General features: G+C 44.1%; 1 protein-coding gene across 1 annotated transcript in view; it reads left to right on the top strand.

Annotated features, from left to right (window-relative positions):
* Window positions 1–6,660: 6,660 nt before the first annotated feature.
* The window catches only part of FAM163B (family with sequence similarity 163 member B), a 74,226-nt gene continuing 53,384 nt past the window's right edge, over window positions 6,661–27,502 (top strand). The window contains exon 1 of the mRNA XM_033960018.1: window positions 6,661–7,191. The gene's annotated coding sequence lies outside the window, so the exon portion shown is untranslated. The remainder of the gene's footprint in view (window positions 7,192–27,502) is intronic.

Below are 27,502 nucleotides of genomic sequence, written 5' to 3'. Positions count from 1 at the left end.
AATGGGAAAGGGAGGCAGTTAGAATTATCAAAGAAATTTGACTAAATTTAAGATCTTTTTAGGAGTCATATGCATCATGGAAGAGGTAAATCTTTAAATTTCCCTTAAATTTGGCTAAATTTTTCTCCTCCCTGATATACAGAGGAAAGGAGTTCCACAATGTAGGAGCAGTAACTGTGAAAGAAGTAGCCTGCCATGAGCCAATAATTTTCAGTGATGATATATGGAAGAGGTACTGTGAGGAGGATCTTAAGACTCATGTAGGTTCATGCTGGATAAGGAGTTTATGAATAAAGACCGGTTCTTTAGTGTCTAAAGATTTAAAGGAGAGAAGCGCTATCTTATAAATGATACGGTATGGGATTGGTAGCCAATGAGCGGATTTTAGCAGTGGAGTGACATGATCAAATTTTTTCTTCTTTGCAATAATTTTTATGGCCGTATTTTATATCAATTGTAATGGGCGGATATCTTTTTGATAGATACCCTTGTACAGTGCATTAAAATAGTCGAGTTTGGATATGATGAGGGAATGAATTAAAATATTGAGAGATGGGGATCCAGGATATTCGCCAGGGATCGGATCATTCTTAGTCTAATGAAGCAATTCTTTGTTACGGCACTGATTTGTTGGCGATAAGTCAGTTTATCATCTATTATTACACCCAGAATTTTAGTAGAAGATACAGACGAAATAGGGGTATTATTTATTGTAATGGGATGTCTAAGCTGAATGTTATCTTTCCATGAAAAGAGAAGACATTCAGTTTTTTGATATACTGAGTGACAGCATATTTCCATGGAGCCATTGACAAACTTTATCTAATTTAGAATTAAGAAGTCTAATATCTTCTGAACTGCTTGCATCGATAAGGCAAATAATCTGGATATCATCCGCGTATGCGTAAGCAGTAAGGCCGATACACCGACAGAGGGTGAGTAAAGGGGCCAGGTAAATATTGAAGAGCAATGGGGACAGAATAGACCGTTGCAGAATACCAAATTTGTTTTGTATAGAAGAAGAAATGTAGTTATTAAAGGAGACAACAGCGGTACGGTTTGTAAAATATGAAGTGAACCATTGGAGAATCTTTGAGTTTGTCATGCCCAAGTAGAGGGAATTACAGTAGTCTAATTTGGTCAAAATAAGGCCCTGCACAACCGCTCTAAAATCACAAGGAGCCAATAAGAGGAAAAATGTAGGCATCCACTGGCACCTTAAAAAACAACACCTGCATTGCACCTATAGAGGTGCTATATGATGCCTGCCACTATAGGCATAGCTAATGCCGGAAGTGGTGTTAGGTGTCATAAAGTGCCTCTGTAGGTGCAATTCATGTAAAAGGTAGGCACTGTAAATATAGACCTTGAAAACCCTGGCCTACTTTTTCCGAAGCTACAATCCTATAAATGGCACCGTCGTGTGATTGACACATGGGTTGATGGTCGTTTTTGAGGCAGCTGCCAACAACAGCGCCATTTATAATATACCGCCACACCACATCAGTCCTAGGTGGTTTACATCAAGAGGACTGTACAAACAGCGAACATACACATCTTATGGTACAACAATTTGAGTACAAGTAGTGTCATTCTATTACATAGAATTTCACAATATCTATCAAGTAACAAATTTATTAAATAAATACGTTTTCAGCAACTTTCTAAAAGAATAATATGACAGCGATGATGGAACAGAAAGAAACAAGGCAAAAAAAGAAGTATAATTTTATTTAGACCTGTTTCAAGTCAAGGGTACAAAGTCAAGTTTAAGTCAAGGGTACAAAAATGCTCCTTGATTGCATAGATGACCTCTGGAAGGAAGTAGCCTAGTGGTTAAGAGCTACAGCCTCAGCACCCTGAGGTTGTGGGTTCCAATCCCATGCTGCTTCTTATGACCCTGGACAAGTCACTCAATCCTCCCTTGCCCCAGATACGTTAGAAAGATTGTGAGTCCACTGGGACAGATAGGGAAAACACTTGAATACCTGATTATAAACCGCTTAAATAATCTTGATAGGCGGTATATACTGTAAATACCTAATAAAATTTTTTTTTAAATTAAGGCATGATCCCTCCTTAATCCCCCAAAGGTTACCGACCCCCTCCTAAGGCCCTAAGAAGCAAAAGTGACAGTGGATAACAGGCTGTATGACAGCTCCAGGTATTATGGCCATTCCTAAGAGAGCAGCAAGCAAGCATGAGTAGCCTAATGATCCGTGCAGTGGACTTTGAACAACGGGGTCTACTTTAACTTTTATTTCTCTAATGCACTAATTGCGTATCTTAAACATAGAAACATAGAATATGACGGCAGAAAAGGGCCTTCGGCCCAACAAGTCTGCCCACTCAAATAACCCTCCCTCTAAGTTCTTCTTTGAAGTGAGCCCACGTGTTGATCCCATTTGTTCTTAAAGTCAGTTACGTTTCTGGCCTCAACTACCTGAAGTGGAAGATCATTCCAACGGTTAACCACCCTTTCGGTGAAGAAGTACTTCCTAGTGTCACTATGGAATTTCCCGCCCCTGATTTTTAGCGGATGCCCTCTTGTCACTGTAGGGCCTGTAAGGAAGATGTCTTCTTCCACCTCAATATGGCCAGTAACGTATTTGAACGTCTCTATCATGTCACCCCTCTCCCTGCGTTCCTCGAAAGTAAAGGTGCAACTTACCTAGACGTTCTTCATATGGGATATCATTGAGCCCTGAGACCATCTTGGTGGCCAATCGTTGAACTGATTCCATTCTTAGTACATCCTTCTAGGCACGCGTTCCCAACAACCCCCGCCAGATAGACATCCCTACGTTATTATATATAAAAAGGTGGTTTTTTTCTGATTTGTTATCATTATTTCAGGACTGTAAGCTTTAACATAATTAACCCAAAGTATACCATCATTAAAAGGATAATAAAAACAAAGTATACCATGTTTAAAAGAATATTTATAATATATTAGTTTCAGTGGGAGTTGATCTGGGAACATCAGTGTGCATATTGAAAAAATGTGACATGCTTACATGCTAACCTTCACTCTAATCCACTGTGCTAGACAATGAGCCATACCATAATAGCAATTCTGATTTGATTATACTACTCCTTATAGGTAGTGAATGGCAGTTAATTCTGCTAGGAGACAGAACGAGGTGGATCTCACTTTCCTGTTATATCCTTTTTCTTCATTATTTCAGAATTGTATACTTCAAGGCCTGCAAGTTCACGTTCTCTCCGAGATCTCCGAGAATCTCAGAGAGAGCATGAACTCGCAGGCCTTGAGCATGCGCAGATGCTCAAGGCCCAGCAAGAAAAGGAGGCCGATCTTCGGGCACCGGCACCAACACACAGGACATGCCGGTGCCCAGATGACAGTAAGAAGAGGTGGGGGTGCCCAATCGCAGCGGGGGGGGGGGATGTGCTGGATCACGGCAGGGGGGGTGCCGGATCGTGGGGGGAGGGTGCCGGATCGCAGGGGGAGGGTGCTGGATTGCGGGGGGTGCTGCTCGCAAATCAAGGCATGCTTGGTTTCCGAGGTGCCGATTTTGCAAATGTTTTGCTCGTCTTGCAAAATACTCGCAAACCGGTGCACTCGTAAACCGAGGTACCACTGTAACACTCTCTTTGTCATGAAACATTGCTACAATCAGCTCATTCTTCAAAGCAAACAGAAAGCCCATAACTTCAATTGGTCAAGCTTAAAAACAGTTCTAGTTCATTGCAAATGAAGGTATGCAGCTGCACAATGATGACCTCATTTGTGACATCATCAAAGTAGAATGCCACATGTAAAAGACAGGATAGGAGTTAAACTCACAACCTCTGGAAGATCAGTATAGTGCTTGTACTCATTGAGCTACAGCACCTTCCACCCCAGTTTCTCTGACTCCCCGTCGTATCATAGTTTAGTGATCTGCTAAGGTAAAATCTGCTTAGCTATCATCTCACAGTTAGCTGAGACAAAAGATTGGTAGCTCAATGGCTTAAAGCACTGCTTTAATTGTCCCAAAAGCCAGAATCTTAAGTCGGGTTCAATAAATGTGACATGGATTCAAATACTGCTGTTATTATCAAATGCAAACTCAACTTTTGGAATAGATTGTGCTGCTTGAGACGAACGTTAGATGTGATTGATTTGTAGCTTATCATTTTTATTAAAATGAGTATTTTGTCAGCTGAAGGACATGAGGGAGTCAAACCCAAACCAGGCTCACACTCTAACCTTCATGCTAACCGCTGTGCTACAGAATCAAGCATAAAATCATAGCAATTCTAATTGGATTATACTGTTCTGTTTAGGCATCCTTTGGGCAGTAGCATTGGCATGCTTGCGGCTCCGTAACGAAGCATGCCAAATCGGCTGCAGTTCAGCATATCTCAAGAGTATGAAACTGATTGAAAGAATCCACCAAGTTAAGGCACCTGGTTCATCCTCTCCACCTCTCATCTAATCTTATGTTCTCAAATATTATGCTGGTTTCAGGCTGTGAGGCAGGAGACATGCCAGCTACCCTGTTTGCCACCCCCCCCCCCCCTTTGCAGCCTGGGCCTCATGGAACACTAGATAAGACACAGGTCAATGTGACTAAGTAGCTGAAGTGGTGCTTATTAAGGAAACACTAATGCCCGGCTGCTACTCGATATAAATAAGCACAAGGTGAAAAACGGTATAAGATTTTTATTGCACGGTCCAGGAAAGCAGCATGCAAGTGTAATATCAGACAACAGCAGTTCGATGAGATGGGTGACAGGTATGCATAGTAAGCCACTCCTAGGTCCAAGTTGTTACTGTGCTAGAATTGTTAAGGTCCCAGAATCTGCTCCTGGTAGAAGGCAGGCTGAAGAAAAAGGAAGATGGATTGAGACAAATTAAGAGCTGATTGGTGAGTTTTAGGCTGTGTTTTACAATGGTGCGCTAAATCCACGCATGCGCTAACTACTAATGCATCCATACGATAACATGCACACATTAACCTTTAGCACATGCTAACGGCGCCTAAATGGTGCAGCTTTAACAAGGCACATTAACCTGGTGAGCCACAAATGGCATTTTTCTGTCAGATGAGAAATTTCCTCCCATGACAGCTTAGGATGTCCTAGCTATGAGAAGGAGAAAATAAGTTTGCCTGGAAAGGGAAATGTGCTGATAAAAATGGCAAAGTCCACCATCTAGAAGACACTCTTATGACAGCTAATAGGAAGCTGTTAAAATGAGCAAAGGTGGGTGCTTGAGAAGATAAACAATCCTGGTGAGCCAGAAATGCTTTCTTTGTGTTGATTGTGATATGATAGCTAATCAGATGATACATAGGTAGATCGGTCAACTATGATATGAAAGGGCAGTGAGATCCTTCTGAGTAGAAGATGATGTAGCTCTATGAGTTAAAGTCCTTTGATGGTCTTATAGAGGTTGTGAGTTCAACACCCAGCACATCTTTTAATTGTGGCATACTACCTTGAAGGTGCAGCTTGATGATCTCACAATGAGGTCAGCTTTGTGAAGCTGAAGAGCTCCATTTTGCAATGAGGGAAAATGCATGTTAAGGTCTGTATCTGGTTTTTCTCTCTTGAAGCGCTGAGAGATGAAGTGCAGTAATGATATGTTTTTGATGTTCTTTCTTTGCTCTCAAGAAAGAGCTGATTGCAGCACTGGTTGTTGAGAAAAAAAGGGGTTCTTTTTAAGCAGGAAAGTCAAAGTTGGTGTAATGAGTAAATCATATTACTGTTTGGGCAGAAAAGTACTATGTTTTCCATGCAATATGTTTATATTGATGTGCTCTATTGATATGGTGGCTTATGAAATCTATTAGGAGGGAGAAAGAAGAAAAACAAAACTATATTCAAACTCACTGTAAGAAATATCATTGTGGAAGCGGAAAGCACGCCTAATCTGACGCTAGACCAAGGAAACTATTAGTGTAGCCCATCCTGGTAACTCAATTTCTGATGATTCCAAGATCGCTGAGATTTCTTGATCTGTAGTCATTTCTTTTAAAGATCTCTTCAGGAAGTAAATCTTCTGTAAAGGGGGAAGGTTCACTTCTGATATTTGCAATGTAGAAATTAGGAAATTACAATTTTAAATTTAGGCATAGGAAAATCCAACAGACTTTATCATTGACTAGGCCTTTGGGGGTTTTTTTCTTCATAATATGAAGACATTGCATTGCAAACCCTCACAAACATTTCCATGATTTATTTTTAGAAGAAGACATTGATTGCATCGGTAGAGTTGAGATTTGAACTAGCTCAACCCTGGACACTATAGGGCGAGTACTCTGACTGCTGAGCCACAAGAGGGATCTTTGTAGTACTAGCACATCCAACAGACCTTACTGGTCTTTGTCTAATTTACCGTTTGAGCCTCACTGGGATTTTTCACGGCTTGAACAGATCTGGAGCAACACATTCACACTTACCATCAACTAACTACAGCACTCGTCTGCAATATGCTCTACTACTCATTGCATCTCACTTCCGGAACCACAAAACGGCAGAAATCTTTTAGGAAGGGATGGGGGAAATTCATGAAGGTATAAGATAAAGCAGCCACTGAGGTCACTGATGGAGAGGGAAGAGCCAAGGGAGGGACGTCAGTTCTGAAAAGGAAGAGAAGCGGGTGGGGGGGGGGGGAGGGGCTCCGAGCTGCAGCTCTCGCATTTTTCCGAGAGATCCTGCGGGACACCAAAACCGCTAAAACATCAGAAAGACTCGCAAATGCCCCCAAACCCCTCTCAATCGTGTCGTAGAAACTGCGACTAGCAGAGCCGTTAGCGATATGCAGGAACTGCCCCACCCCGAGCCTGCAGCATCGCATAGGTGAGGGGGGGGGGGGTTCTGCGCCATCCTGTTTACTCCAGCTCCTCGGTGGGTGTGAGAAGAGGGGATCGGCCCAAGTTTTGCGGCTCGCCTGCACGTGCTGTGGTCCCGGTCCGCCCCCCGTTTCCTCCCCCAAGCTAGTCGCCGCCGCAGGAGGAGGCAGAGTCTAAAAGGCTGTAGCTGGTCCTTCCTCTCTCCGGCGCCGGAGCCTCGGGAGAATGCCGGCTGGCGATGGTCCCGGCGCGTGGCGCAGTGGCGGCGAATAAGAGGACGAAGCGCGAGCCCAGGCCCGCCCCCGGGAGCCGCGCGCAGGGCTTCATTCCCAGGCCGGGAGAGGGATTCGGCTCCGCGTCCTTCGAAGCACATTTCCAATGGTTAAAGGTAAAAGCGCCGACCCTTTTCGGGGGTCCCTGGGGGGGTATCTCGCAACCTATATCCCGATGGATGTTGAGGGTTTGGGAGTAAATCGTAGAAATAAAACCAAAAAGGAGAAGATAGGCTTTTTATTGGACTACCTTAGGCTGACCTACCTTTTTGTATGGTAGGAATTTGGGAAACAGTTGTGCATCTCTAGCCAGCTGTTTGGCTTTGACAGATGAGCTTCCTCTTAGTAAATCTGAACCGGGCTTCAATTAAAAAAAATAAAAATCAGCGGCTAGGATTGCAGAGTTTCAAGTCATTCCAAGTGTCTCAGAGCTTAAAGCCCATCTGCTCATGCTTTGCTTTGTGGTAACGATCTGGTCCTCCAAATACCTACTGTTAGCTTTACAGATGGGAACTTTAGCCCAAAACAAAAAGCACACGGTGGATGCTGGATTATTCTGTGTTGTGTCTTCATAAGCTTTAGAAGTTTAGATCTCCAAGCTAAAAGTGTGTGCTTTGACTGCAGGTTAAGTGTACTGACAAGTCATTTTCCAGGATGTTTCTGCTACTTTAGCATCATATAACTCTTTCCCTTAAAGTTCTCCAAAGGTAGACAGATTTTTGTTATAGGGTATGTGCTTTGTAATTTGGTCAACTCTTGTACTTTGCTTTGAACATTTTGTAAATGTAAGACGAAAATGTAAGTTAATTAAATGCATTTAGCTTTATTTGCGGCTTGTAAATAAATAACATGCATAGACACATAAGCAGCCATAAAAGCAACATTTTTGACTCACCTTTTCACCTTTCTGTTAGTATTGTTAAATCATTTAATTGCCTCATGTACAAATAGATTGTAAGCTCTACCGGCACAAAAAACTACCTATTATATCTGAACTTCTGAGAAAGACATGAGCTAAATCCTTAGGTTTTTCTAGAAAGCCACTAGACCTACACAGCGCTGTACAGATACACTTAAGAAACCTTACATCCTGCAGTTTTATAATCTAGAGGCACTGGGTTTTATTTTGAAATCTGTCTGGTCTTCTCAATATGGTGCTACATACAGTACAAGTACATGGGGTGTCGGTGTATAGGAGAGACTGGAGAAGGAGGCTATGGAGAATTCTAATTAAAATGAGTCCCAAAGAAGATATTTTCCCAGTAACTGGATAAAGTGTTGCAGGTTTTGGGGTTTTTTTTTTTAATCATAGCAAAGAAATCATTGCTCGAAGGCATGCAGATGCTTGTTCTATGCTATGTAACTGCAGTAATGATCCAAGTCAGTTCATGAAGTGTACAGGAATGAAGCTGGTTAAATTTTTTTTTCCTGTCCAAATTAAATCACATGATATGACCTAACTGTATTAATAGTTGTAATGACCTACCTGTACTAGTAACAACCCTATTGAATGTCCGTGTTAAATTGGCCATTGTAACTTCCTGGGTAACTGACCCAACCTCTTGTAATATAATTCGACTTTGGACTGAATAAGTCAGGGGTGTCCAATGTCGGTCCTCGAGGGCCGCAATCCAGTCGGGTTTTCAGGATTTCCCCAATGAATATGTATGAGATCTATTAGCATACAATGAAAGCAGTGCATGCAAATAGATCTCATGCATATTCATTGGGGAAATCCTGAAAATCCGACTGGATTGCGGCCCTCGAGGACCGACATTGGACACCCCTGGAATAAGTAAAGGCGGAATGGAAAACCTGATTAACATAATGAATTAAAACGGGCAGCGGTCATGTGTTAATTCATCTCTTTATACTGTATATCTCATTTGGCCTCATGCTTGATGCATTTATATTACAGTTATCAGTAAAGGCTCTTATTTCAATGACATTAGCTCTACAAAACAGTTTTTATATGTCTGATACAGACATGAAGAAATGTGACATGAGTGTGACCCTCACATCCTCCTCCTCTGTGCATCTGTAGGATTAAACAAGTGATATTCTCAAGTGCTTCTCACTTATTCAGGAATGAAGGTTCCTGAATCTTGCATTTTGACAGTTTAGCACATCTGGCCTGCAACCGGAGAAAATGAGCTGGTAAGAAGGCTATTAATGCTTTCAAAGTTTATGCCATATCTCGACGGCATACATGGAAAACAAAATTGTCATGGTGGTGGGAGCAGGGAAGGGAGGATGGATTGTATTAATCCCCAGCATTTGCTGGCAAAGTAATTTAGGAATGGGATCCTATCGCTGTGAGATTTAATGCACCTTTCAGATCCTGAATTGTGTCTCTAAAAAGAGCCTAATAGCAAGTCAGCTCAAAAAAGCTTATTCCTGTAAATACTAGTTTTGTGATGGTTTCAGCAACGGCAGCAGCGACTATAATGTGATATTTCTGTTCATTTCTTGCAAAGCTAAACTTGTTTTCTCCGATGCACTGTGCAGTGGCTGTGACCCTTCCAGCGTTGCGTGGGTAGTATGGTAGCAATGGGGGGGGGGAGGGGGTTAGAGGAGCGAGGGGAGGAAGTCTTTGTAAACCTTCATCATAGAAAACAATTGCCAGCCGTAATCAGCCACATAAAAGTGTCATTAATTTCATGGACTTTCTAAGGAAGCGGTGTCCTATGGGAATGCTTTCTCATTGCACTGTGCTGATTTAGGGAGACGGCACATTGAGCCAGGTTTAGACAGGAGCACAGTAATTAATGCTTGAGTGGTAAAGCATACTGTGAGGTTTTAACAGCAGTGGCAGAATATGGGGCTGGCAGGAAATAATTGAACTTTTTAAAATATGAGCTGTGCAATTAGTGGCACTGATTTACTACTTCATGAGGAATTGTTTTTGACTGAAACCACACTGATGTATAAGAAGGAATAGTTATTCCACTGAGTATTTGTACTTTGCTGTTTTTCTTTACATTGTGCACAATATTGTGTTTGTTAATTATATGTTGCTTTGACAAACCCCTTCCCCATTAGTCTTTTTAAATAACGGGCATTCCAACTGTGCTTTTACAGAAGCTTTGTACACTGACTTTTGTAATGCTTGCATTGTTCTGAAAGTGATGATGACTTCTTGTGACATCACAGATCCGTGTTTGCGATGTCATAATACATTACTGGGGAGAGGGGTCAAAGGTCAAATTGTATCCCATGTTAATGCTGACAAGTGTTTGAAGTATTAAAGATGTGCCACTTCATACTGGAAACTCAAAATAGTTTGTTAAAGATAATATACTTTTGAAAAATACCCCCCCACCTGCATTTGTGTAACAAAATGATTGCTTTTGATATTAGCTTTCATTCATTGTACTAAATATTTATAATAATATAGAACTGAAGCCGTTTTCTAACGTTGCTTCTTATAATTTGAAACTGACTGCAGTATTAGACAGGCACAGCACATGACTCATCATTAGAAGCCTCCAGCCCAGTAGTAGTACACTGAAATCCCAACAGTGCCAAGGTCATCTCAAGGTTGCATGCATCTTGTCATCCAGACAGCAGTGATGATAATCTTTAGAACCCTCATATAAATGTCTACTTCATCTATGACATCAGATTAAAATAATAGCACTCACTATCTTGTTTCTCTTGGATTTTTAAATTCTATACTAGAGCTACACTGAGGGTCTGAAAAGAAATTTGTAGTTGCTGTACTGGAGGCTGCATAAAGCATTCACAGGAAATTTGAGTGACTTAGGAGTAAGATTCAATGTGGTCATGGTATGTGTAAACCTAACTCATTTTGAGACATTGCCCCCAATAGATATGTTTCTAAACATGATATTGGTTCAGTTACTGGCAGTCTAGAGGCCCCTTGGCACCGAGAGACTGCACTGGAGGGGGAGGGAGGAAAGGATTGGAGAATGGAGTAACAGAAAAAAAACAATTATGATAATTTGCCTTACAAAAGTGCTTCCATATCAGCAGTTCCAACATTTTTGCATTTTTTATGCGTTTGCTTTTGCATTTAATAAAACTTCTTGTGATTTATGTAAGCTAAGTGTGTATAGGAGGTGTTTGCTGGTAAAAAAGTGTCATTTGTTATGTGACAGGCTTCAAAATAAGAACCCAAAAGATTTGCCAATAATACCCAAAACAGAGAACCTCCCAGCCCCTCATATGTTTCACATAACAAATGTTTCTACCCCTTCTCAGTTGCATTGAGTGTTTATGTGTTATATTATAACAAATGATTTTTTATAAGTGCCTGATTATGTGCTGTAGATTTTTTTTTTCTTTTTTTGTTTTCAATAAAGGCCATATACATACAATTTCCATGAGCAACCATTTAGTTGTGTATTGTTCCTTAATTGGATTTTATAATGTAGTTTGACTTTGAAAGCATTCTTAGTTTCATGTGTAAAAATGCCAATTTATCATAATAGAAGCTGCTAGGGACTGAACACATACTTTTCATAAATATTATGTATGTTCTATGCAGATTTGTTTTTTTAACTGAGAGACTTAGATCATTTGTCTCTGTGTGTTTACATTTCAGTGGAAAGGATATTCTTGATCAAGGGATGTGATATGGGTAATTTTATAGCAGAGAAGGCAACCAAGTGGTACTCGATATCTTTATTCTATGAAGACTCGACACTAGGTGTTTCGGCCCAAAGGCCAGCCTCAGGAGTCTTAATACTTTGATCAATACAGTATAGGTTGACTGTTCTATCTTATAAATTATGACTGTCACTTACTGAACACATTAATCAGAATGATCACTAAAAAGTTTGTCCACGATGTGGAGATTAACCCAATCATTACAATTTATAAGATAGAACTGTCAATACACTGAAACTACCACTGCTCCACCCAAAACCACACCTCAAGAAACATTTACATACAGTATAGGGCTCATAATTGAAACTTAAACAGGTCTAAAAACCTGCCAAGTCGGCACTTGGATGACCTAAATGACAGGTCGTTCAAGTGCCGATAATGAAACTGACTTTCTGGACGTATCCAGGGACTTTTGGAGCCCCTGAATCCCTCTGTGTCCAGAGCTAAAAGGGGCGTATCTGGAGGAGTGGTTAGGGCGGTATTTGGGCGGGATGTGGGCTGACCTAGACTTAGTCTTTCTGCAGGGATAATTGAATGTTTCACAAGACTTCCTGGACGAAACTTATACGTTGTGAGTTAGACGATGTAAAAGCAGGTATAAGTGCCAAAAAGGTATCCAAAGTGATCAGAGATAACCACTGCAGAGACAAAGTAAGGACCCCCACACACTCCCCCAGTAATCACTGACCCTCTCACACTGCTACAAATATCAGAATAAAAACGTACATACCTGTCTCTGGAACATCAGCACCTGCTATAGGAAAGCCTAGTAGAGCTGCATACAGGTGTCTTAAGTATCCTGAGGGGTGGGCTAGTGAACCATAGAGAGGAGAACCCAGGCCTATAAGCTACTCTAACCACTACATTCCTGGTGGAAAATGTGAGCCCACCAAAAAAAAAAAAAAAACACTACTGTATTGCCATATAGGTGGCACCTGCAGCCATAAGGGCTATTGGAGTTGTAGACAGGTGGGTATAGTGTGTTTTGGGGGGCTTACCTTAACCCATAAGGGAGTTCTGGTGAGATGTTTATCCGGCACCCTTTTTATGAAGTTCACAGCAGTGTCCTGTAAGGTGCCCCACTGTTCTGTTGCCATGTCTGGGTGGCCAGTCCATCACAATGCTGGCTCCTCCCATGTCCAAATGGTCTTGTTCTGGGCGTTTGGGACTTAGATGAATTTTTGGTTAAAAATGTGGTATAAAGATCAACATACTGACGGTCTGGACGATCAATGGCCTGGACGTCCAGATAGACGATTTTCAGGGGGAAAAATATTCTAGCTGTATTTTTCCAGAATGGACATTTTTCCTCTGCCGACCTTGGGCGTCTAGCACCATATGTCCAAATTGGACTTGGATGTTTCTTTTGATTGTGCCCCACGCATATAAGTACATGGAGTTTTTTTACAGGCATACCTAGATATCTGATTGCACAAATTGATGAAAATTTTTTTTTGCATGTAAATCGGGCTTCATATTACAAAATTATCTTAATTGGGTAAACTCAGGATTAACATAAGAACGCATCTATTCACACACAGGTAATTATAAGAACATAAGAATTGCCGCTGCTGGGTCAGACCAGTGGTCCATCGTGCCCAGCAGTCTGCTCACGCGGCGGCCCCCAGGTCAAAGACCAGTGCCCTAACCGAGACCAGCACTACCTGCGTTCATTCTGGTTCAGCAGGAATATGTCCAACCTTGTCTTGAATCCCTGGAGGGTGTTTTCCCCTATAACAGATTCCGGAAGAGCATTCCAGTTCTCTACCACTCTCTGGGTGAAGAAGAACTTCCTTACATTTGTACGGAATCTATCCCCTTTTAACTTTAGAGAGTGCCCTCTCGTTCTCTCTACCTTGGAGAGGGTGAACAACCTGTCTTTATCTACTAAGTCTATTCCCTTCATTATCTTGAATGTTTCGATCATGCCCTCTCTCAGTCTCCTCTTTTCAAGAGAGAATAGGCTCAGCTTCTCTAATCTCTCACTGTACAGCAACTCCTCCAACCCCTTAACCATTTTAGTTGCTCTTCTCTGGACCCTTTCGAGTAGTGGAAACAATAATGGTAACGGGATTAAATTGTGCGCATCTGAGAAACTGAAAGCTATGTTGTCAGTTTCACTACCAGCAGGGTCTCCCAAGGTGGACAGGTTTCAGTGGAGATGCCAGACTAGCGATGTACCAGCAGCAGCAGATGGGTGTCAGCCTCAGCATTTTCGGTTGGCTTAACCAATGTCATCAGAGGCCTATGGAACATTATATCAATCTGACTCTGGAATGTTGATGTAGATAGACCCTAAATGCTCCTGCAGAAAATTCACATACATTAAACATCCAGCCAGATTGGATTGTTTATCAAGAAGATAGGCTACTTGAATGGGACAAAGAAGCCAGAGACTAATCCCATCTACCATGCCTGCAAGTATCACATCTTCCTTATCAATGAAACTAACCATTGTTTCAAACAGTTTACAAATTATAAACAGAAAGATACTGGGAAACAAATAGTTTCTATATTTAGAATAAGATTCCAACCTATAAAAGCCTCCTCTCTGTAACACCCCCTCTCACTCTCTGGAGTTTCCACCCCCCCCTCCCTACCGCTCTCTCTTTGTCCTCACACCTATTCAGGAAGCTGTCTTTTATCTTTCATTCAGAAGCGCACAGAAGCAGTCTCTGAATCCACTCTGTATTTGTAAAGCTTACGTCTATTTCTGTCTGTCCATTTGTAACCCAGTAAAGCTTATGTATGTTTCTAAAGATTGCCTTTCTGTAATATTAAGCCTATTTTCACAATATATATTCTTTATGCAATCACTCTTAGCTGTCTTTGTCATTAATTTTACTGCCTACTGAATCTTGAGCGAGGGTATCGAACCCAGGACCTGGCGGATTGTAAGGCCGCCTTTGCTTCAACATTACCCCTCCAAAACCTTACATTTTGGGGCTAAACCTTACAATGGGCAGTGTTGGAGGCGGAGGATTCTAAGTCTAGAACTGTATGGCACTAATCTGTACCATAGCGTGGCGGTAACAGCTCCGATGCTCATAGAATTCCTATGAGTGTCGGTGCGGTTACCACTGCGGCTGGCACTAAAAACTGTGCTACGGTTTTGTAAAAGGGGTGGGGGGGGTTAAATAAATAAATAGAGTAGAATTGGAGGGTAAAATCAGATGAGGTATGTTAGAAAATTGTTGAAAACTTACCTGTTTGACAAGTTTGTGTCCTGCCTGCCATTGTTGTATTTTCTGAAATGTGTATGACATGTTTATGTATGATTCGCTGATTGTATAGGTTTTCTTGATGTGAACCGCCTAGAACTGAATGGTGTGGCGGGTACATAAGAATAAAGTTATTATCCCAGGACAAGCAGGCAGCATATTCTTAACGTATGGGTGACGTCACCGACGGAGCCCCGGTACGGACCTTTTTAACTAGAAAGTTCTAGTTGGCCGCACCGCGCATGCGCTGGTGCCTTCCCGCCCGACGGAGGAGTGCGTGGTCTCCAGTTTCTTCGTTTCCGCGGAGCGAAGAAGACGCATGTGCTTTCAACGGCCGTTGAAAACTCTATTTTTGCCTTCCCGCTCGCGATTTTTTGATTCCTTTTTGTTATATATTTTATCTTTTGACTTTGCCTTCCTTTTCAAAAAAAAAAAAAAAAAAACTCGTGTCTTTTCTTTGCTTTTTTGCAGCCGGCCCCGGCGGGGCCTGTTGTAATCATACAAGCCTCCGGGTTTGATTTCGCGGAGGCCGTGTTTCCCTTCATGCCCCCGCAACCGGGCTTCAAGAAGTGCCAGCGGTGTGCACGCCCGATCTCTCTGACTGACCCACACAATTGGTGCCTTCAGTGTTTGGGTCCAGAGCATCGGGCTGACACCTGCACCCGCTGTGCAACTCTCAAGAAACGCACACTTAAGAACCGGCAAATACAGCAAAATATTCTTTTCGGTACCGGTTCTACCATGGAGCAGGCCCCGACGTCGACGGCACCGCCTAAATCGGCACCGGCCACATCGACACCGCCTGATCCTCCTTCGGGGTCGATAGCGCCAGGTAAGCCGGCTAAGAAGCCTTCCACTTCCCTTGAGCGACCTCCTGTTACAGCGGTGACACCGGTTCTTCCGACGTCCCGCCGATCCCGTAAACGCTCCGCTCCGATCACGGTGAGTGCCTCGTCATCGGCCTCCTCATCGCCGGAGCGTCGAGCAGCACCTATGGTACCGAAGAAATCTAAAGCGGTACCGGTGCCCCCATTGGAGGACCGGATCTCGGCCATCCTCCAGGACAAACTTCAGGAGCAGCTACAGAAGCAACTCCAACAGCTCCTTCCAACCATACTGGCACCGCTCCTTCCGGTACCAGTCCAGACTGAGCCCGGTACCGCCCCACCGGTATCCACCCCTTCGGTACCGCTGAACACATCCATGCCGGTCTTATCGGCTCAACCTGTACTTCAGACTCCCTCGGCAGAGGACCCGACTCAGGCCCCAGATCGACGCCGGTCATCTCGGGACCGGGATGGGCACCATTCCTCCAGGGACAGGGATCGACGCCGGTCTTCATCCCCCGGCACCGTATCCATGCGATCTGGCAAGTCCCTTTCTAAAACACGCCATACTGAGCCGGCTGTCAGGGACCCAGACCTGTGGGAGCAATCCCCCCTCGGTACCGAAGAGGATGCCTCTTCTACCGATGAGGAACCCTCTATGGCTGAAACCACTTCCAAGCCCGAGCAATCCTCCTTCACGAAATTCCTTCGGGAGATGTCTGCGGCTCTCTCCATCCCACTTGAGTCCGACTCCAAGAAGTCACAGGCATTTTTAGAAGCCTTGGACTTCGACCAACCTCCCAAGGAATTTCTTAAACTCCCCGTACATGATATCCTACGGGAAACATTTTATAAAAATTTGGAAACCCCACTGACTGTCCCAGGTGCCCCTAAAAAACTGGACAGTTTATACCGGGTCATCCCGATCCCGGGATTTGATAAAACCCAATTGCCCCATGAGAGCCTCCTCGTAGAGTCCACTCTAAAGAAATCTCAGGGATCTAGTGTGTATGCCTCCACCCCTCCTGGCAGAGAGGGAAAAACTATGGACAAATTTGGAAAGCGCCTGTACCAGAATGCCATGCTGGCTAACAGGGCCAACAATTACTCGTTTCATTTTTCATTTTATATGAAACACCTGGTCCAACAACTTTCTGCTTTGGAAAAGTATGTACCCGAGCGTAAAATCCCTCTTTTTCAACAGCAGATTTCCAGCCTCCTTCAGCTCAGAAAATTTATGGTGCGCTCGATTTACGACTCCTTCGAGCTTACTTCACGAGCCTCTGCACTAGCTGTAGCCATGCGGCGCCTAGCCTGGTTGAGGGTGTCTGACCTTGATGTGAACCACCAGGACCGTCTCGCCAACGCGCCCTGCCTTGGTGATGAACTTTTTGGGGAATCTCTGGATACCACAACACAAAAACTTTCGGCTCATGAGACCAGATGGGACACCCTCATTAAGCCGAAAAAGAAGACTCCACCGGCACGACCATACAGGCCTCAGTCCTCTTATCAACGTCGATTCTCTGCCAGGCCGCTGAATCCTCCTCAGCAACAATCCCGCCGGCCTCGCCAACAACAACAACACACTCAGGCTCGTTCTCAGTCCCACCAGGCGACCAAGCCTCTCCCTTCGACTAAAAACCCTCAGCCCTTTTGACTCCTTTCTCCAGGGAATAGCCAGTCTCCAACCTTCCATGCCTCTTCCTCAGCCTATCGGAGGCCGCCTCACCATCTTCCTCCACCGCTGGGAGGCCATCACGTCAGACCTGTGGGTTCTCAACATCATCCGTCACGGATACTCACTAAGGTTCCACACTCTACCCATAGATCATCCTCCCGTAGAGTCTGCTTCTCACTCCTCCCAAATTCCTCTCCTCCTTCGGGAGGTCCAATCCCTTCTCCTCCTCAATGCCATCGAAGAAGTTCCGCAAGACCAGAGGGGTCAGGGTTTCTACTCCCGCTACTTCCTGGTTCCCAAGAAAACGGGAGATCTTCGTCCTATCCTCGACCTCAGGAACCTCAACAAGTGTTTGGTCAAGGAGAAGTTCAGAATGCTCTCCCTTGCCACACTTTATCCTCTTCTCTCTCAACACGACTGGCTATGCTCCCTGGACCTCAAGGAGGCCTACACCCACATTCCAATCCATCAGGCTTCACGTCGCTACCTCCGATTCCAGGTTCAGAATCACCACTATCAATACAAGGTGCTGCCCTTTGGTCTCGCATCATCGCCCAGGGTGTTCACCAAGTGCCTGATTGTGGTAGCGGCCTTTCTCAGGTCCCACAACCTACAAGTGTTCCCCTACTTGGACGATTGGTTGGTGAAAGCAACAACCGCTCCACTTGTGCTGCAATCCACTCACCACACCATCTCTTTCCTCCATCTCCTGGGGTTCGAGATCAATTATCCCAAGTCGCATCTGCTTCCCACGCAGCGCCTTCAGTTCATCGGAGCTCTTCTCGATACCAACTCCATGAGAGCGTTCCTGCCTGCCGACCGGCACCGGACACTGCTTCACCTCTGTCGACAGGTACTCCTCCAACCATCCATCCCTGCTCGCAAGATGATGATTCTTCTGGGTCACATGGCCTCGACGGTCCATGTGGTTCCTCTGGCGCGACTCCATCTGAGAATACCACAATGGACCCTCGCCAACCAATGGTCACAGACCAGGGATCCTCTTTCTCATCCCATCTCTGTAACATCATCTCTTCAGCAATCTCTTCAATGGTGGTTGAACTCCTCAAATCTTTCCAGGGGCCTCCTTCTTCATCCGCCCCCTCATTCCATGATCATCACCACAGATGCCTCCCCCTATGCATGGGGAGCTCACATGGGGGATCTACGCACCCAGGGACTCTGGACCCCTCAGGAGCGTCAACATCACATCAATTTCCTGGAACTCAGAGCCATGTTTTATGCTCTCAAGGCCTTCCAGCACCTTCTCTATCCTCAGGTTCTTCTCCTATGCACGGACAACCAAGTCGCCATGTACTACATCAACAAGCAAGGAGGCACCGGATCTCGTCCCCTTTGTCAGGAGGCCCTCAGAATTTGGACCTGGGCCACAGCCCACAATCTGTATCTCAAAGCCGTCTATATCCAGGGCGAACAGAACTCCCTGGCCGACCGGCTCAGCCGCATCCTTCAACCTCACGAGTGGACCCTGGATCCTCCCACTCTCCACTCCATCTTTGCTCGATGGGGCACTCCACAGGTGGACCTCTTTGCAGCTCCTCACAACCATCAGCTGCCCCAGTTCTGCTCCAGACTCTTCTCTCCACATCGTCTGGCCCCGGATGCTTTCCTACTCGACTGGACGGATCGGTTCCTCTATGCCTTCCCTCCACTTCCTCTGATGTTGCGGACCCTGTTCAAGCTCCGCAAGGACAGGGCCACCATGATTCTCATCGCTCCTCGGTGGCCCAGACAACACTGGTTCTCCCTCCTGCTTCAACTCAGCTCCAGGGAGCCCATTCCTCTTCCTGTATTTCCTTCTCTGCTTACGCAGCAACATCAGTCTCTGCTACATCCCAATCTGTCTTCCCTCCACCTGACAGCTTGGTTTCTCTCGGGCTGACCTCTCCAGCAAACCTGTCTCAGCCGGTCCGTCGCATTTTGGATGCCTCCAGGAAACCCTCCACACTCCAATGTTACCACCAGAAGTGGACCCGGTTCTCCGCTTGGTGTCTCCTTCATCATCACAATCCCACCTCCCTAGCGGTGGAAACTGTACTGGACTATTTGCTCTCTCTCTCCGACGCTGGCCTCAAGTCGACCTCAATCAGAGTGCACCTCTGTGCCATCACTGCGTTTCATGAGCCTATTCTTGGAAAACCCCTCACAGCTCATCCTCTGGTTTCCCGGTTCATGAGAGGCCTTTTCAATATCAAACCACCTCTTCAGCCTCCCCCCGTCGTCTGGGACCTCAATGTGGTTTTGTCAGCCCTCATGAAACCTCCTTTTGAGCCTCTTGCTACTACCTCGCTCAAACTTCTCACATGGAAGGTGCTTTTCCTCATTGCCGTCACCTCTGCCAGGAGGGTTAGTGAGCTACACGCACTGGTCGCCGATCCACCGTTCACTGTTTTTCACCATGACAAGGTGGTTCTGCGTACCCATCCTAAATTCCTTCCTAAGGTGGTTTCAGCCTTTCACCTCAACCAGTCCATCGTACTGCCTGTCTTCTTCCCTAAACCCCATTCTCATCCTGGGGAACAGGCTCTTCACACGCTGGATTGTAAGCGTGCCCTGGCGTACTACCTTGACCGTACCAGGGCTCACCGCTCCTCTCCTCAACTCTTTCTGACCTTCGATCCTAACCGTCTGGGTCACCCTGTATCTAAACGGACGCTGTCCAATTGGCTTGCTGCCTGTATTGCGTTCTGTTATGCTCGGGCTGGCCTGTCGCTGGAAGGAGCTGTCACGGCCCACAGGGTCCGAGCTATGGCTGCTTCTGTGGCTTTCCTCCGCTCTACGCCTATTGAGGAAATCTGCAAGGCGGCCACTTGGTCTTCAGTTCACACATTCACTACTCACTACTGCCTAGATGCCTTCTCCAGGCGGGATGGACACTTCGGCCAATCTGTGTTACAAAATTTATTTTCCTAATGGCCAACCATCCCCCCTCCCTCTCTGTTAGCTTGGAGGTCACCCATACGTTAAGAATATGCTGCCTGCTTGTCCTGGGATAAAGCACAGTTACTTACCGTAACAGGTGTTATCCAGGGACAGCAGGCAGATATTCTTACGACCCACCCACCTCCCCGGGTTGGCTTCTTAGCTGGCTTATCTTAACTGGAGACCACGCACTCCTCCGTCGGGCGGGAAGGCACCAGCGCATGCGCGGTGCGGCCAACTAGAACTTTCTAGTTAAAAAGGTCCGTACCGGGGCTCCGTCGGTGACGTCACCCATACGTTAAGAATATCTGCCTGCTGTCCCTGGATAACACCTGTTACGGTAAGTAACTGTGCTTTATTATTGTAGCTACAGGAGAAAATGAGCAGAGTCTAGATGAGCCTTTTGGTTGCTACCTGGCATTATATTTTGTTTCTGTGTTTCTTATTTGTCTCTACATAGAGATTATGTAAAGTCTTAATTTCAGGAGTAATTCAGTTGTATGGTGTATGAAAACTGCAAAAAGCAATTTACTTTAAGAAAAGAAGTAAATGAGGCCCATTAGCTTCATGATCTTACTTGCTCATTTATTTATAGGTTTTGGTCCATCCCCAAGAGAATGTGCTAGGTGCCAGGAGAGGACCTGTAAGTTTCTAATTGGAGAGGATTGCATCTTACCCTTGGGGATGTTTCCTTTCCTTTTTTTTTTTTTTATTATTTATTGATTGATTTTCAAAATTTATTTTACCAAGTACAACTTCTACAGAAAGCATATTTAACCAATAACTTTTACAATATCAAAATGTGGAACACCCACACTTTAAAAAAAACAAAAAAGAATATAACAAAATGGTCAAATTAACTCAAGTCCTCCATATAGGTCCAAGAGGTTCTTATAGGCGAATCAAAAGGAAAAATATAATTCTATACAACATAAGATGTGCTATAGACTAGATTGCTGGAACTGGAGTTGCAATTTTGTTCTATAGAGCTCATCATGGTTTAGCTCCATCCAAATGAGATAAAGCCAAGAATGCAGTTACTTGCTGAGGCTCGAATTTGTTAATAGAATGGTAACAAATTATACATTTACAAGGGTGCCTTAAGTAAAACGTAGCTCCTAATGAGATGACCCCAGATCTTAAAAGAAGAAACTCACGTCGGCGTTTTTGTATTTCTCTTGAAAGATCAAGGAACATTTGAATTTTACATCCAAAAAACTTTTAAAGAAAAAGTCTCAATAACCACGCTTTGTCTAAAGGAAGAGGCTAGTGTTATGATCAATGTTGCAGGAGTTGCTACTTCTGCATCTGATGTCTTCAGAATCTCTGAAATGTTCATCACTTGTTCAGTGGATTTTACTTGTTGTTGAGGTAAGGATTTAGTAGGTAAGTAGTACACATGAGAAAATGGAGGCAAATTTTCCTCTGAGACTTCCAAAATTTCCATCAAGAGATGTTTCCTTTCCATCAAGGTTAACCTCACTGGTTTGTATTGTAGGTGTGCATGCCTGATAATTCCCAATGGCCTTGGTCTTTTGTTGCAAACATTTTTTAAAAATTCCCTTTCCAAAAATGATGGTATGTGCTCTATTTCTGTTAGCTTGCTTTCCAACATAACCTTTAAAGGGTCTTGGAGCAATGGCTAGCAACATTTGAGAATGCAGTTAGGGCTAGCTCTACCTATGGATCAGGTGAGGCCCTGGCCTAGGGCGCTGATAATAACATAGTAACATAGTAGATGACGGCATATAAAGACCCAAATGGTCCATCCAGTCTGCCCAACCTGATTCAATTTAAATCTTTTCTTCTTAGCTATTTCTGGGCAAGAATCCAAAGCTCTACCTGGTACTATGCTTGGGTTCCAACTGCCGAAATCTCCGTCAAAACCTACTTCATCCCATCTAAACCCTCCCAGGCATTGAAGCCCTCTCCAGCCCATCCTCCCCCAAACGGCCATATACAGACACATACCGTGCAAGTCTGCCCAGTACTAGCCATAGTTCAATATTTAATATTATTTTCTGATTCTAGATCTTCTGTGTTCATCCCACGCTTCTTTGAACTCAGTCACCGTTTTCCTCTCCACCACCTCTCTCGGGAGCGCATTCTAGGCATCCACCACCCTATCCGTAAAGTAGAATTTCCTAACATTGCTCTTGAATCTACCACCCCTCAACCTCAAATTATGTCCACCACCCCAATAAAGAACGTCAAAATCCCAGACTAGTCTACCTTCAGATTTATAGAGGGGTAGATGCCAGAATGGGATTTTGGCACTCTTTATCATCAGTACTCTGAGCCAGTGCCTCATCTGATTCAGCAGGAAAGGGAGACTTGAGAGAGAAGGAGAGATACTGTATTAAGGAGGGGAGGGGGAGGAGGAGATTGCAGTGCTGGGTGGCGCTAATACAAAAGTTGGCTTAGGAAACCACAGTCTATCGAACCAGCCCTAAATGCCGAACTAAAGAATTCAGCTGGCAGTTGAAGGAAATAAGAAACAGTGAATTTTTGTATTTTTTAAAGTTCATTCCTGGCCTTGACAAATCTTCAAATCTGTGATCTAGTCCAAAAACCCAAGCGTCAGCGACTGATAGATCTCTCACTGATCTTCTTCCTCCAAAGTTCACAAGCAGGAAGGCATCCCCTCCAAGGTCTTCTGCAGCTCTTTTAGGGCCTGATTTATTAATACTCTTCCTGTTATCCCTCTAATTCTATAAACGGTGTGCAGTGGTGCACATAGTTATAGAATTCATCAACTTATGCTTATAATGTCAGTATTTAATTGTCAATAAGTATCAATAATTGGCTTTACAGTGGTATGCAAAAGTCTGGAACCACTTGTGAATTTTGCATTCTTTCAACGTTTTGACCTTTTTATGTTATTTTCTTTGTTGAAGCAATAGATTTGTCTGTATACCACATTATAAGTGATACATTAGGCTATTAGAGTCAATTTTTTAAGATCACTTTTTTTTCTAATTTTACAATTTTGTTGATACTGGAACATAGATGACGTTCACAGATCATACTTCAAAACTGGATTGAGACTGTTCAATTAGCATGCGCTATTTCTGATCAATCAAGCAGCTGCTTTCGTCAGTCAGTCAAACCACAGTCAAGGAGTCCTGGAGTACCCCCTTGCTAGTCAGGTTTTCAAGATATCCACAAAGAATATGCATGGAAGAAATTTGCATATAATGGAGACAGTGTATGCAAATCAAGTTTATGCATATTCATTGTGGATATTCTGAAAACCTGACTGGCAAGGGGGTACTCCAGGACCGAGTTGAGAAACACTGATCTAGGTAACAAGGCAGCTATAAGAATTGTGGGCTTTTGGGTTTAATACACTTTCTGCATCAACAGTGAAAAAGACTCAGAACAAGAGTTGCCATATGGCTCCAGAAAAAGGAGGATGGATTGAGACATCTGGGTTTTATTTCCATTACTTTCAATAGAAGTAAAAACAAGATGTCCCTATCCATCCTCCTTATTTCCATTGCTTTCAGTGGAAGTAAAAAACGGATATCTCAATCAGTCCTCTTTTTTTTTTTTTTCCCTGGAGCCATATGGAAACCCTATTCAGAATCTGATATTGGAGGAATGTGCTCATGTGTCAGTCATGAGTAAGGAAGGATTTTCATGTCGCCAGATCACCAACAAAGTTGGCTGCAGTCACAGTGTGGCATAGTAACATAGTAAATTATGTCAGATTAAGACCCGAATGGTCCATCCAGTCTGCCCAAACATACACTCTCTGTAATTTAATGATTTAATTTAAGTTGTTCTTTTTCTTAGATATTTCTGGGCCAGAAACCCAGAGTTCTGCTCAATTCTGTGCATAGGTTCCATCTACTGGAATCTCCGTCAAAGCTCACTCCAGCCCATCTAAACCATCCCAGCCCATCCTCAACTGAATGGCCATATACAGGACACAGACTGTGGAAGTCTGCCCAGTACTGGCTTTAGTACTTCAATATATACCATTATTTTCCAATTATAGATCTCTGTGTTCATCCCATGCTTTTTTGAACTCTCACTGTTTTCCTCTCCACCACCTCCTTCGGGAGTGTATTCCAGGCATCAACTACCCTCTCTGTAAAGAATTTCCTAACATTATTCTTGAGTCTCCCCTCAATCTCAGAATATGCCCTCTGGTTTTACCATTTTCCTTTTTCTGGAAAAGATTTTGTTCTATGTTAATACCTTTCCAAGTATTTGAACATCTGACTCATATCTTCCCTGTCCCTTCTTTCCTCTAGGGCAGCGGTCTCAAACACGCGGTCCACGGGCCGCATGTGGCTCTCCAAATTTTATTTGCGGCCCGCGGTCTGGACGCGATTATTCTCTTCCTTTTGGAGCAGCAGCGTGTCTGGCTGGCTCGTTCCGTTCAAAGCCGCGGGTTGGCGGCTCCTCGCGCTATCCACTCCTGCATCGGAAGCCTCTCTGACGTCACAACATCAGAGAGGCTTCAGACGCAGGCACGGATCTCGCAAGGAGCCGCCATCCGCGACTTTGAATGGAACAAGCCGGCCAGACACGCTGCTGCTCCAAAAGGAAGAGAAGGTGAGGGGAAAGAGAAATGCACCTTTCTAAATCCTCCCCTCAACACTGCCGCTATCGTTGGTACTTTTTTTTTAAACACGGCCGAAGTTTACGAAGGCGGGGATCAAGATAGCAGCCGCCGCGACAGATTTAAACCACTGAAGGAAATCCAGCAACATCATCTGGAAATCGTGAGAAAGACACAGATCTCTTCCCCCCCTCCTTTCTCTCTTGCACAGCCCTCCTTTGCACTTCAAAAATGCATTCTCCCTCCAGCAAAATAAATAGTAACCCCTGCTCAGGAGCAAGGCACACAAACTTCACCCCGAATGAAATATCGTTGGTACTTTTTTTTAAAAAAGACTGGTGGTCCAGCGGTATCCCTCCCTCGCTAGACGGCTCTCGCTCAGGTCAGGAGCAAAGATGTGAGGAGCAAGCTTATACGCTCCTGCTTCGGCCCGCCGCTTTCTCCTAGCATCCATACTCCTAATCTGAGTATGAGAGCTATCTAGCGGGGACAGGAGAGATTTTAAAAGATATGGGGTATTTTTTTTTTTAATTCCCTTGATGGTTGTTGGTTGGGTTTTTTTTATTTTTCTGTGCCAGACCACGTGAAGGGAAGGGGGGATTGGGGGGAAATGGTGATGCTGCTGCACAAGGAAGTGGGGTGGGGGAGGGAAATGCTACTGCACAGGGAAATGGAGGGGGAGGGAATGCTGCTGCTGTACAGGAAAGTGGGGTGGGGGGAAATGCTGCTTCTGTTGCTGCTGCACCCAATTGGGGAACGAGAGGGAAGGAAGGAGAAGGGAGAGGAGAGGAACAAGAGAAGAAGCCAAGTTCATGGGAGGGAGGGAAGGAAAGGAGATATCAGACCATGGAGGGTTAGGGAGAGATGCCAGGTCATGGGGGAAGGGAAGGAGACAGATGCCAGACCAGGGGAAAGGAAGGAAGGAGGGAGGGAGAGAAAGGAAGGAAAGAGATGCCAGACCATGGAAATAGGATGGAAGAAGAGAGAGATAGGAAGGGAAGGTAAGACATGGAAACGTAGATTTTGAAAAGAAAGCAGAAAAATTAAACATTAAGTTAATACCAAAGATGGATGCAAGGCAGAAAGTGAAGACAGAGAGAAAAACAGTCAAAGGACAAGAAGGCCCTAGAAACATAGTTGAAAGCACAGAAAAATAAAGTCACCAGACAACAAAGGTAGGGAAAATGATTTTATTTTCAATATAGTGATTGAAATGTGCCAGTTTTGAGAAAGAAAAGATATTAAACTTTAAATGTGAGTGCTGCAAAAAAAATAGAGTACTTGGAGGGCTGCAGAAAAAATAGTTAATGTCTTATTAAAGAAATGACAATTTTGCATGACGTAAAACTCTTTATAGTTTATATATCTTTCCTTTTAACTGTTAAAGGAAAGTTTTATAAACTATAAAGAGTTTTACCTCATGCAAAATTGTCATTTCTTTAATAAGACATTAACTATTTTTTCTACGGCCCTCCAAGTACCTACAAATCCAAAAGGTGGCCCCGCATAGGGTTTGAGTTTGAGACCACTGCTCTAGGGTATACATATTCAGGGCTTCCAGTCTCTCATACGTGTTTTGGTACAAACCTACAATTTTTGTTGTCTTTTTCTGGACTGCATCAAGTTTTCTTATGTCCTTTGCCAGATATGGTCTCCAAAACTGAACACAATACTCCAAGTGGGGCCTCACCAATGACCTGTACAGGGGCATCAACACCTTCTTTCTTCTACCGGTTACACTTCTCTCTATACAGCCCAGCATCCTTCTGGCAACAGCCACCACATTGTCACACTGTTTCTTTGCCTTTAGATCCCTATCCGTTCATATCAGCCTCTCATCTCCCAGCACATATATGGCCCCTTCCAATTTCTAATCCCCAAAAGCATTACTCTGTACTTTTATGTATTGAATTTTAGTTGCTAGATATTAGACCATTCCTCTAAGCAGACCCTTTTTCATGTTTTCCACTTCCTCCTTAGTGTCTACTCTGTTACAAATCTTGGTATCATCTGCAAAGGGGCAAATCTTTCCTTCTAACTCTTCAGCGATGTCACTCACAAACATATTGAATAAGATCGGCCTTAGCATCGATTCTTGAGGGACTCCACTACTCACCTTTCCATCCTCCAAGTGAATTCCATTAACCACCATCCTCTGGTATCTGTCCATCAACCAGTTTCTAATCCGGTTCACCACTTTGGGTCCTAACTTCAGCCTGTCAAATTTGTTCAAGAGAGTGTGGTAGTAAAGATTGTATTCTGGGCTCCTTTGGGAGGCTAAATAAATGATGAAATAAATAGTAAAGAAGAAGAAAGTGACAGGTTCAGTGGTAGACAAATCTTGGTCTGATAATCCACATGCATCGACATGCACGTCGATGCATTTCATTGACCAATCAAAAACTGTCCTCACTTCAGCTACTACGTGAGTGGTCAGGGAAGTGTCATATCAGTATCAGCTCATCAACAGTTCGGTGCCGGTGCTTGCAGGGCTGCAAAGCCTGCATTAAGTCACTGATGTCCAAAGGTGCGACTGGATTAAATGGGCAT

Source organism: Geotrypetes seraphini, chromosome 10 (genome assembly GCF_902459505.1).
Source record: "Geotrypetes seraphini chromosome 10, aGeoSer1.1, whole genome shotgun sequence".
Taxonomy (NCBI): Eukaryota; Metazoa; Chordata; class Amphibia; order Gymnophiona; family Dermophiidae; genus Geotrypetes; species Geotrypetes seraphini.
This window is presented reverse-complemented; position numbering and strand designations above follow the sequence as displayed.